This window comes from Oncorhynchus clarkii, unplaced genomic scaffold (genome assembly GCF_045791955.1).
Source record: "Oncorhynchus clarkii lewisi isolate Uvic-CL-2024 unplaced genomic scaffold, UVic_Ocla_1.0 unplaced_contig_10802_pilon_pilon, whole genome shotgun sequence".
Lineage (NCBI taxonomy): Eukaryota > Metazoa > Chordata > Actinopteri > Salmoniformes > Salmonidae > Oncorhynchus > Oncorhynchus clarkii.
The window spans coordinates 1-12,564 of NW_027258839.1; the positions used below are offsets into that span (position 1 = coordinate 1).

The window sequence follows — 12,564 nt, forward strand, 5'->3', positions numbered from 1 at the left end:
TCTTCCTGGGGTTTATTATGGATCTCAATTAGTTCCTGCCAAGGCAGCAGCTCGTCTTCCTGGGTTTTATTATGGATCCCCATTAGTTCCTGCCAAGGCAGCAGCTAGTCTTCCTGGGGTTTATCATCGATCCCCATTAGTTCCTGCCAAGGCAGCAGCTAGTCTTCCTGGGGTTTATTATGGATCCCCATTAGTTCCTGCCAAGGCAGCAGATACTTTTCCTGGGGTTTATTATGAATCCCCATTAGTTCCTGCCAAGGCAGCAGCTACTTTTCCTGGGGTTTATTATGGATCCCCATTAGTTCCTGCCAAGGCAGCAGCTAGTCTTCCTGGGGTTTATTATGGATCCTCATTAGTTCCTGCCAAGGCAGCAGCTACTCTTCCTGAGGTTTATTATGGAACCCCATTAGTTCCTGCCAAGGCAGCAGCTAGTCTTCCTGGGGTATATTATGGATCTCCATTAGTTCCTGCCAAGGCAGCAGCTAGTCTTCCTGGGGTTTATTATGGATCCCCATTAGTTCCTGCCAAGGCAGCAGCTAGTCTTCCTGGGGTTTATTATGGATCCTCATAAGTTCCTGCCAAGGCAGCAGCTACTCTTCCTGAGGTTTATTATGGAACCCCATTAGTTCCTGATAAGGCAGCAGCTACTCTTCCTGGGGTTTATTATGGATCCCCATTAGTTCCTGCCAAGGCAGCAGCTAGTCTTCCTGAGGTTTATTATGGATCCCCATTAGTTCCTGCCAAGGCAGCAGCTACTCTTCCCGTGGTTTATTATGGATCCCCATTAGTTCCTGCCAAGGCAGCAGCTAGTCTTCCTGGGGTTTATTATGGATCCCCGTTAGTTCCGGCCAAGACAGCAGCTGCTCTTCCTGTGGTTTATTATGGATCCCCATTAGTTCCTGCCAAGGCAGCAGCTAGTCTTCCTGGGGTTTATTATGGATCCCCGTTAGTTCCTGCCAAGACAGCAGCTGCTCTTCCTGTGGTTTAGTATGGATCCCCATTAGCTACTCTTTCCTGCCAAGGCAGCAGCTACTCTTCCTGGAGTTTATTATGGATCCCCATTAGTTCCTGCCAAGGCAGCAGCTACTCTCCCTGGGGTTTATTATGGACCCCCTTCCTGCCAAGGCAGCAGGGGTTTATTATGGATCCCCATTAGTTCCTGCCAAGGCAGCAGCTACTCTTCCTGGGGTTTATTATGGATCCCCATTAGTTCCTGCCAAGGCAGCAGCTACTCTTCCTGGGGTTTATTATGGACCCCCATTAGTTTCTGCCAAGGCAGCAGCTACTCTTCCTGATCCCCATTAGTTCCTGCCAAGCAGCATCTAGTCTTCCTGGGGTTTATTATGGATCCCCATTAGTTCCTGCCAAGGCAGCAGCTCGTCTTCCTGGGGTTTATTATGGATCCCCATTAGTTCCTGCCAAGGCAGCAGCTAGTCTTCCTGGGGTTTATCATCGATCCCCATTAGTTCCTGCCAAGGCAGCAGCTAGTCTTCCTGGGGTTTATTATGGATCCCCATTAGTTCCTGCCAAGGCAGCAGCTAGTCTTCCTGGGGTTTATTATGGATCCCCATTAGTTCCTGCCAAGGCAGCAGCTAGTCTTCCTGTGGTTTATTATGGATCCCCATTAGTTCCTGCCAAGGCAGCAGCTACTCTTCCTGGGGTTTATTATGGATCCCCATTAGTTCCTGCCAAGGCAGCAGCTACTTTTCCTGTGGTTTATTATGGATCCCCATTAGTTCCTGCCAAGGCAGCAGCTACTCTTCCTGGGGTTTATTATGGATCCCCATTAGTTCCTGCCAAGGCAGCAGCTAGTCTTCCTGGGGTTTATTATGGATCCCCATTAGTTCCTGCCAAGGCAGCAGCTACTCTTCCTGAGGTTTATTATGGAACCCCATTAGTTCCTGCCAAGGCAGCAGCTAGTCTTCCTGGGGTTTATTATGGATCTCCATTAGTTCCTGCCAAGGCAGCAGCTAGTCTTCCTGGGGTTTATTTGGATCCCCATTAGTTCCTGCCAAGGCAGCAGCTACTCTTCCTGGGGTTTATTATGGATCCCCATTAGTTCCTGCCAAGGCAGCAGCTACTCTTCCTGGGGTTTATTATGGATCCCCATTAGTTCCTGCCAAGGCAGCAGCTTGTCTTCCTGGGGTTTATTATGGATCCCCATTAGTTCCTGCCAAGGCAGCAGCTAGTCTTCCTGGGGTTTATTATGCATCCCCATTAGTTCCTGCCAAGGCAGCAGCTACTCTTCCTGAGGTTTATTATGGAACCCCATTAGTTCCTGCCAAGGCAGCAGCTAGTCTTCCTGGGGTTTATTATGGAACTCCATTAGTTCCTGCCAAGGCAGCAGCTAGTCTTCCTGGGGTTTTTTATGGATCCCCATTAGTTCCTGCCAAGGCAGCAGCTACTCTTCCTGGGGTTTATTATGGATCCCCATTAGTTCCTGCCAAGGCAGCAGCTACTCTTCCTGGGGTTTATTATGGATCCCCATTAGTTCCTGCCAAGGCAGCAGCTTGTCTTCCAGCAGTTCCTGCCAAGGCAGCAGCTAGTCTTCCTGGGGTTTATTATGGATCCCCATTAGTTCCTGCCAAGGCAGCAGCTACTCTTCCTTAGTTTTATTATGGAACCCCATTACTTCCTGATAAGGCAGCAGCTAGTCTTCCTGGGGTTTATTATGGATCCCCATTAGTTTCTGCCAAGGCAGCAGCTACTCTTCCTGGGGTTTATTATGGATCCCCATTAGTTCCTGCCAAGGCAGCAGCTAGTCTTCCTGGGGATTATTATGGATCCCCATTAGTTCCTGCCAAGACAGCAGCTACTCTTCCCGTGGTTTATTATGGATCCCCATTAGTTCCTGCCAAGGCAGCAGCTAGTCTTTATGGGGTTTATTATGGATCCCCATTAGTTCCTGCCAAGACAGCAGCTACTCTTCCTGTGGTTTAGTATGGATCCCCATTAGTTCCTGCCAAGGCAGCAGCTACTCTTCCTGCCAAGTTCCTGCCAAGGCAGCAGCTACTCTTCCTGGGGTTTATATTGGAACCCCATTAGTTCCTGCCAAGGCAGCAGCTACTCTTCCTGAGGTGTATTATGGATCCCCATTGGTTCCTGCCAAGGCAGCAGCTACTCTTCTTGGGGTTTATTATGGATCCCCATTAGTTCCTGCCAAGACAGCAGCTACTCTTCCAGCAGCTGCCAAGGCAGCAGCTACTCTTCCTGGGTTTATTATGGATCCCCATTAGTTCCTGCCAAGGCAGCAGCTACTCTTCCTGGGGTTTATATTGGACCCCCATTATCCTGCCAAGGCAGCAGCTACTCTTCCTGATCCCCATTGGTTCCTGCCAAGGCAGCAGCAGCAGCTGCCAAGGCAGCAACTACTCTCCTAGGGGGGTTTGCCAATGCAGCAGCTACTCTTCCTGGGGATCCCCATTAGTTCCTGATAAGGCAGCAGCTAGTCTTCCTGATCCCCATTAGTTTCTGCCATGGCAGCAGCTACTCTTCCTGGGGTTTATTATGGATCCCCATTAGTTCCTGCCAAGGCAGCAGCTAGTCTTCCTGAGGTTTATTATGGATCCCCATTAGTTCCTGCCAAGGCAGCAGCTACTCTTCCCGTGGTTTATTATGGATCCCCGTTAGTTCCTGCCAAGGCAGCAGCTAGTCTTCCTGGGGTTTATTATGGATCCCCGTTAGTTCCTGCCAAGACAGCAGCTGCTCTTCCTGTGGTTTAGTATGGATCCCCATTAGTTCCTGCCAAGGCAGCAGCTACTCTTCCTGGAGTTTATTATGGATCCCCATTAGTTCCTGCCAAGGCAGCAGCTACTCTTCCTGGGGTTTATTATGGACCCCCATTAGTTCCTGCCAAGACAGCAGCTACTCTTCCTGTGGTTTATTATGGATCCTCATTAGTTCCTGCCAAGGCAGCAGCTATTCTTCCTGGGTTTATTATGGATCCCCATTAGTTCCTGCCAAGGCAGCAGCTACTCTTCCTGGCGTTTATTATGGATCCCCATTAGTTCCTGCCAAGGCAGCAGCTACTCTTCCTAGGGTTTATTATGGATCCCCATTAGTTCCTGCCAAGGTAGCAGCTACTCTTCCTGGGGTTTATTATGGAACCCCATTAGTTCCTGCCAAGGCAGCAGCTACTCTTCTTGGGGTTTATTATGGATCCCCATTAGTTCCTGCCAAGGCAGCAACTACTCTTCCTGGGGTTTATTATGGAACCCCATTAGTTCCGGCCAATGCAGCAGCTACTCTTCCTGGGGTTTATTATGGATCCCCATTAGTTCCTGCCAAGGTAGCAGCTACTCTTCCTGGGGTTTATTATGGAACCCCATTAGTTCCTGCCAAGGCAGCAGCTACTCTTCTTGGGGTTTATTATGGATCCCCATTAGTTCCTGCCAAGGCAGCAACTACTCTTCCTGGGGTTTATTATGGATCCCCATTAGTTTCTGCCAAGGCAGCAGCTACTCTTCCTGGGGTTTATTATGGACCCCCATTAGTTTCTGCCAAGGCAGCAGCTACTCTTCCTGGGGTTTATTATGGACCCCCATGAGTTTCTGCCAAGGCAGCAGCTACTCTTCTTGGGGTTTATTATGGATCCCCATTAGTTTCTGCCAAGGCAGCAGCTACTCTTCCTGGGGTTTATTATGGATCCCCATTAGTTCATGCCAAGGCAGCAGCTAGTCTTCCTGGGGTTTATTATGGATCCCCATTAGTTCCTGCCAAGGCAGCAGCTAGTCTTCCTGGGGTTTATTATGGATCCCCATTAGTTCCTGCCAAGGCAGCAGCTACTCTTCCTGAGGTTTATTATGGAACCCCATTAGTTCCTGATAAGGCAGCAGCTACTCTTCCTGGGGTTTATTATGGACCCCCATGAGTTTCTGCCAAGGCAGCAGCTACTCTTCTTGGGGTTTATTATGGATCCCCATTAGTTTCTGCCAAGGCAGCAGCTACTCTTCCTGGGGTTTATTATGGATCCCCATTAGTTCATGCCAAGGCAGCAGCTAGTCTTCCTGGGGTTTATTATGGATCCCCATTAGTTCCTGCCAAGGCAGCAGCTACTCTTCTTGGGGTTTATTATGGATCCCCATTAGTTTCTGCCAAGGCAGCAGCTACTCCAGGCCATCTATAAGTCTATGTTAGGTAAAGCTCCACCTTATCTCAGCTCACTGGTCACGATAACAACACTCACCCGTAGCACGCACTCCAGCAGGTATATCTCACTAGTCATCCCCAAAACAAACACCTAATTTGGCCGCCTTTCCTTCCAATTCTCTGCTGCCAATGACTGGAACAAATTGCAAAAATCACTGAAGCTGGAGACTTATATTTCCCTCACTAACTTTAAACATCTGCTATCTGAGCAGCTAACCAATCGCAGCAGCTGTACATAATCCATCTGTAAATAGCCCACCCAATTTACCTACCTCATCCCCATATTGTTTTTATTTACCTTTCTGCTCTTTTGCACACCAGTATCACTACTTACACATCATCATCTGCTCATCTATCACTCCAGTGTTAATCTGCTAAATTGTAATTATTCGCTCCTATGGCCTATTTATTGCCTGACCTCCTCATGTCATTTCCACACACTACTGCCTCCTCCACCACCACCACCGGCTCCACTACTGCCTCCTCCACCACCACTACCGGCTCCACTACTGCCTCCTCCACCACCACTACCGGCTCCACTACCGGCTCCACTACTGCCTCCTCCACCACCACTACCGGCTCCACTACTGCCTCCTCCACCTACCGGCTCCACTACTGCCTCCTCCACCACCACTACCGGCTCCACTACTGCCTCCTCCACCACCACCACTACCGGCTCCACTACTGCCTCCTCCACCACCACTACCGGCTCCACTACTGCCTCCTCCACCACCACTACCGGCTCCACTACTGCCTCCTCCACCACCACCACTACTGCCTCCTCCACCACCACCAGCTCCACTACTGCCTCCTCCACCACCACTACCGGCTCCACTACTGCTCCACTACTGCCTCCTCCACCACCACCAGCTCCACTACTGCCTCCTCCACCACCACCAGCTCCACTACTGCCTCCTCCACCACCACCACCGGCTCCACTACTGCTCCACTACCGGCTGCCTCCTCCACTACTGCCTCCTCCACCACCACCGGCTCCCACTACCGGCTCCACTACTGCTCCACTACTGCCTCCTCCACCACCACTACCGGCTCCACTACCACCACTACCGGCTCCACTACTGCCTCCTCCACTACTGCCTCCTCCACCACCACTACCGGCTCCACTACTGCTACCGGCTCCACTACTGCCTCCTCCACCACCACTACCGGCTCCACTACTGCCTCCTCCACCACCACTACCGGCTCCACTACTGCCTCCTCCACCACCACCACTACCGGCTCCACTACTGCCTCCTCCACCACCACTACCGGCTCCACTACTGCCTCCTCCACCACTACCGGCTCCACCGGCTCCACTACTGCCTCCTCCACCACCACCAGCTCCACTACTGCCTCCTCCACCACCACCAGCTCCACTACTGCCTCCTCCACCACCACCACCGGCTCCACTACTGCCTCCTCCTCCACCACCACTACCGGCTCCACTACTGCCTCCTCCACCACCACTACCGGCTCCACTACTGCCTCCTCCACCACCACTACCGGCTCCATTACTGCCTCCTCCACCACCACTACCGCTCCACTACTGCCTCCTCCACCACCACTACCGGCTCCACTACTGCCTCCTCCACCACCACTACCGGCTCCACTACTGCCTCCTCCACCACCACTACCGGCTCCACTACTGCCTCCTCCACCACCACTACCGGCTCCACTACTGCCTCCTCCACCACCACTACCGGCTCCACTACTGCCTCCTCCACCACTACCGGCTCCACTACTGCCTCCTCCACCACCACTACCGGCTCCACTACTGCCTCCTCCACCACCACTACCGGCTCCACTACTGCCTCCTCCACCACCACTACCGGCTCCACTACTGCCTCCTCCACCACCACTACCGGCTCCACTACTGCCTCCTCCACCACCACCACTACCGGCTCCACTACTGCCTCCTCCACCACCACTACCGGCTCCACTACTGCCTCCTCCACCACCACTACCGGCTCCACTACTGCCTCCTCCACCACCACTACCGGCTCCACTACTGCCTCCTCCACCACCACCACTACCGGCTCCACTACTGCCTCCTCCACCACCACTACCGGCTCCACTACTGCCTCCTCCACCACCACTACCGGCTCCACTACTGCCTCCTCCACCACCACCAGCTCCACTACTGCCTCCTCCACCACCACCAGCTCCACTACTGCCTCCTCCACCACCACCACCGGCTCCACTACTGCCTCCTCCTCCACCACCACTACCGGCTCCACTACTGCCTCCTCCACCACCACTACCGGCTCCACTACTGCCTCCTCCACCACCACTACCGGCTCCATTACTGCCTCCTCCACCACCACTACCGGCTCCACTACTGCCTCCTCCACCACCACCACCGGCTCCACTACTGCCTCCTCCACCACCACCACCGGCTCCACTACTGCCTCCTCCACCACCACTACCGGCTCCACTACTGCCTCCTCCACCACCACCACCGGCTCCACTACTGCCTCCTCCACCACCACTACCGGCTCCACTACTGCCTCCTCCACCACCACTACCGGCTCCACTACTGCCTCCTCCACCACCACCACCGGCTCCACTACTGCCTCCTCCACCACCACTACCGGCTCCACTACTGCCTCCTCCACCACCACTACCGGCTCCACTACTGCCTCCTCCACTATTGCCTCCTCCACCACCACCACCGGCTCCACTACTGCCTCCTCCACTACTGCCTCCTCCACCACCACTACCGGCTCCACTACTGCCTCCTCCACCACCACCGGCTCCACTACTGCCTCCTCCACCACCACCGACTCCTCCTCCTCTACCACCTCGGCAACTGCCGTTCCAGCCCTCTGGCGCTCGAAAGCCCAGGCCGCGGCCGCCCACTCCCTCCCTCCAGCCTTGACCCTGTTGGCCCAGGAGGAGGGGCAGTCGCGGATGAGGTGGGACCGCTCGCCACGGAGGTTGCTCGACCTTCCGTTCGTGCACTCCTCGTAGCGGTGGCCCACCTCCGGGCACTTCATGCAGACGACCTTCTGACAGGCGTCTGCAAGGTGGCCATGTTCACCACACTTACGGCACAGCTTGGGCTGGTCCTGGTAGTGAACATGGCCCCTGTTCTCTCCGAGGACTATGGTGGATGGGATGGCTTTCAACCCACCATAGCCCCCAAGGTCCCCCCTTTGCGGGACAGTGACCCTCCAGGCCCCTGTCCAGATCCCATCGAGGTCTTTTACCTGGATCAGGGGACCCTTCACGTTGCAGTACCTGCCCAGCCATACTGCAACGTCCTCCGGCTGTACGGTTTCATTGTACATACGGACAATAACGGTTTTAATGCTATTATCCGTCAGCTTGGTCACCTCAAACATCGCTGTGAGGGACCCCTGGGTGTTCAGGGCGTTCTGGAGTTTCCCCCAGAACTCCCTCAGGAAGCTGGCGTTGGCAAAGCTGACATCGATTAAATGTGGTTAATGTAGGGCTCATTAAATGTGGTTAATGTAGGGCTCATTAAATGTGGTTAATGTAGGGCTCATTAAATGTGGTTAATGTAGGGCTCATTAAATGTGGTTAATGTAGGGCTCATTAAATGTGGTTAATTTTGGGCTCATTAAATGTGGTTAATGTAGGGCTCATTAAATGTGGAAACTACCAGGTTATTCATTGATTCACAAGACACCAATCAAGTAACTTACATATATTGTATCTTCATTAGGCCTAATGGCATTTTATGAAGTTAGTTATAGTGACTGAGTAAGTCTAAAAAAGAGAGGCTATTTTTATTGGTCACGTTATTTTCGTTGACGATGTCTTGAAGTCAAGTGGTTCAATATTGAAATGCATTTTTCTGTACCACACAGGACAACCACAGGACAACCAGGAAAAAGCGACGGTCGGTGGAACTCTGGCACCACCAAGTGGACAATTGCTTCAGTTCGTTTGCGGCAGCAATGCTACCAGATATACTTGATACAAGATTAAATGTTACGTCAACATTATTATCTCCAAATTGCCCCCCCACCCCCCACCCCACACACACGAAATAAATTATTATTCCAATTTAGCTGTTGATCTGGTTTTAACTTAACAACGCTTTCTCTCATTTCTGATTGGAGGGCGGACGACCACGTGTTCTTAGAACCTACAAATGTGTTACATTGTAACAGTCAAACGTGGTCATTCCTGGCGTTGATCAACTCCCCCTCCATGTCACCATTTATTGAAAGCATTCTATTTTTTATGGAAAACAAAAAGCATACAGAGCTCATTGTGACGTAAACATATTCGAATTTAACGTGTCGGAGAACGGCCACTTCGTCCCGAAACCATTGTGGGTATCGCTTCTCGGCCTTTTGGCTAAGATCAAGTGTAGTATCTGTTCTTATCAGTTTAATATCTGATACGTCCCCTATCTGGGGACCATATATTAAATTGATTTTTGGAATAGGGAGATGGAATAGGGGCTTGCTCCGTCCACTCCACGCATCGACCTGGTATTGCAGTACCTCCAGGAACGGTGCACCCCCTTTCATTGTAAAGAGAAATCACACAGAGTTGCTTCGTTGATCTATATTGTATCTTCACATTGAGCAACTTCATTTCAATGTCAATAGTGCTGGTCAAATCGGTCACCGTTTTACTGACTACGATAGCTGTTGGGAATGGGGTGCGTTTATCTTATAATCAAAGATTTTTCGTCACACGGGATACTTACTTGCAAACTTTCCTCAACATTGCATGATCAAAAATATACACACAGAGCTAAGTAATAAAGTAGTTAAAACATTAATATACACACAGAGCTAAGTAATAAAGTAGATCGCTTCTCGGCCTTTTGGCTCAGATAAAGTGTAGTCTTTGACAGTGCTGCAGTTGATCGGAGAAGCGATCGCAGGCCTGAGGGCGCCCGGGAAATGTGCCATTTATTTTTTTTGTTGAAAATCATTATAGTTGTTTTGTTTTTCCTTGTCCTGGGTTAGGTGGTAGTTTATGCTGGTAACAGGTATCGCCAACCAGCTTCAGTCCATACCGCACCAGGAGTAGAAACTCCCCAAATACAGGTGTACCAAGCCTGTAGCATCATACCCAAGAAGACTCGAGGCTGTCATCGCTGCCAAAGGTGCTTCAACAAAGTACTGAGTAAATGGTCTGAATACTTCCAATGCATTCAAGATAACTGGGAACTCAGAAAAAAATATATACAATTTTCAATGGTCAACCAACTTGGAATTCCCAAGTTGGAAACTCCGGCATCTTTCCAAAGCTTTAACTTTTTGGACCTGAAGATTACTGACATTGATCCGTTTTTGTTTGTTTGTTCCCAGTTGTCTTAAAAGCAGAATCATTCTCTTTGATGAGGCACGTTTTGACCTTGAATGTGAATGTGCACCAACTCATCTCAGCCAATCAGAAAACCGGACCGGCCCATCGTCGTAGGTCAGTCAGATGCTTAATACAGATTATTATGACAACAGAAAAATGGTGCAAAAGTCATCAAAACAGGCCCATGTCACGATTATTATTAATATATATATATATATATACACACACACACACACAATAACAAGGCAATTTATTAGGTACACCATCCCGCTCACGAAAATGGTTTGCTCCATCAGACAGTGAGTCATGTGGCCATGGCTTGCTATATAAAGCAGGCAGACAGGCATCAAGGCATTCAGTTACTGTTTGAATGAACATTAGAATGGGCAAACAACTCGTAGGTTCTTGTCACGGATGGGCTACTGCAGCAGACGACCACACCGGGTTCCTATCAGATAAAACCAACAAGAAGAGGCTCCAGTGGGCACGTGATCATCAACACTGGACAACTGAGGAGTGGAAAAGCATTGTCTGCTCCAACGAATCCTGGTTCCTGTTGCGTCATGCTGATGACAGGGTTCGGCGTAAGCAGCATGAGTCCATGGCCACATCCTGCCTGGTGTCAACGGAACAGGCTGGTGGTGTAATGGTGTGGGGAATGTTTTCCTGGCACACGTTAGGTCCCTTGATACCAATTCAGCAAACATTTCCATGCCACAAACAATTCAGGCTGTTCTGGAGGCAAAGGGGGGGTCCGATCGGGTGCACCTAGTACACAGAGTATACAAAAGAAAGAACCTGCTCTTTCCATGACAAACTGACCAGGTGAATGAGGAGTTCCTATAGGCCGATACACTGACTGGACAGAACATTAGGAACACCTGCTCTTTCCATGACAGACTGACCAGGTCAATGAGGAGTTCCTATAGGCCGATACACTGACTGGACAGAACAAAAGGAACACCTGCTCTTTCCATGACAGACTGACCAGGTCAATGAGGAGTTCCTATAGGCCGATACACTGACTGGACAGAACATTAGGAACACCTGCTCTTTCCATGACAGACTGACCAGGTCAATGAGGAGTTCCTATAGGCCGATACACTGACCGGACAGAACATTAGGAACACCTGCTCTTTCCATGACAGACTGACCAGGTCAATGAGGAGTTCCTATAGGCCGATACACTGACCGGACAGAACATTAGGAACACCTGCTCTTTCCATGACAGACTGACCAGGTCAATGAGGAGTTCCTATAGGCCGATACACTGACCGGACAGAACATTAGGAACACCTGCTCTTTCCATGACAGACTGACCAGGTCAATGAGGAGTTCCTATAGGCCGATACACTGACCGGACAGAACATTAGGAACACCTGCTCTTTCCATGATAGGCTGACCAGGTCAATGAGGAGTTCCTATAGGCCGATACACTGACTGGACAGATCATTAGGAACACCTGCTCTTTCCATGACAGACTGACCAGGTCAATGAGGAGTTCCTATAGGCCGATACACTGACTGGACAGATCATTAGGAACACCTGCTCTTTCCATGACAAACTGACCAGGTGAATCCAGGAGAAAGCTGCGATCCCTTAAATCCACTTCAGTGTAGATCAGAGCTGCCCAACCCTCTTCCTAGAGATCGACTGTTCTGTTGGTTTTCATTCCCAGTAGATCTCCAGGAAGAGGGTTGTACTGAAACCCACCGGACAGTAGATCTCCAGGGAGAGGGTTGTACTGAAACCCACAGGACAGTAGATCTCCAGGAAGAGGGTTGTACTGAAAACCCACAGGACAGTAGATCTCCAGGAAGAGGGTTGTACTGAAAACCCACAGGACAGTAGATCTCCAGGAAGAGGGTTGTACTGAAAACCCACAGGACAGTAGATCTCCAGGAAGAGGGTTGTACTGAAAACCCACAGGACAGTAGATCTCCAGGAAGAGGGTTGTACTGAAAACCCACAGGACAGTAGATCTCCAGGAAGAGAGTTGGACTGAAAACCCACAGGACAGTAGATCTCCAGAAAGAGGGTTGTACTGAAAACCCACAGGACAGTAGATCTCCAGGAAGAGAGTTGGACTGAAAACCCACAGGACGGTGACACTGACTCAAC

The 12,564-nt window shown here is 50.8% G+C and overlaps 1 non-coding gene across 1 annotated transcript; it reads left to right on the forward strand.

Annotated features, from left to right (window-relative positions):
- Positions 1 to 9,457: 9,457 nt before the first annotated feature.
- On the forward strand, positions 9,458 to 9,648 carry LOC139398798 (U2 spliceosomal RNA). Its single transcript, XR_011631656.1, has one exon. It is a non-coding gene; the product is annotated as a U2 spliceosomal RNA (small nuclear RNA).
- The last annotated feature ends 2,916 nt before the right edge of the window (positions 9,649 to 12,564 follow it).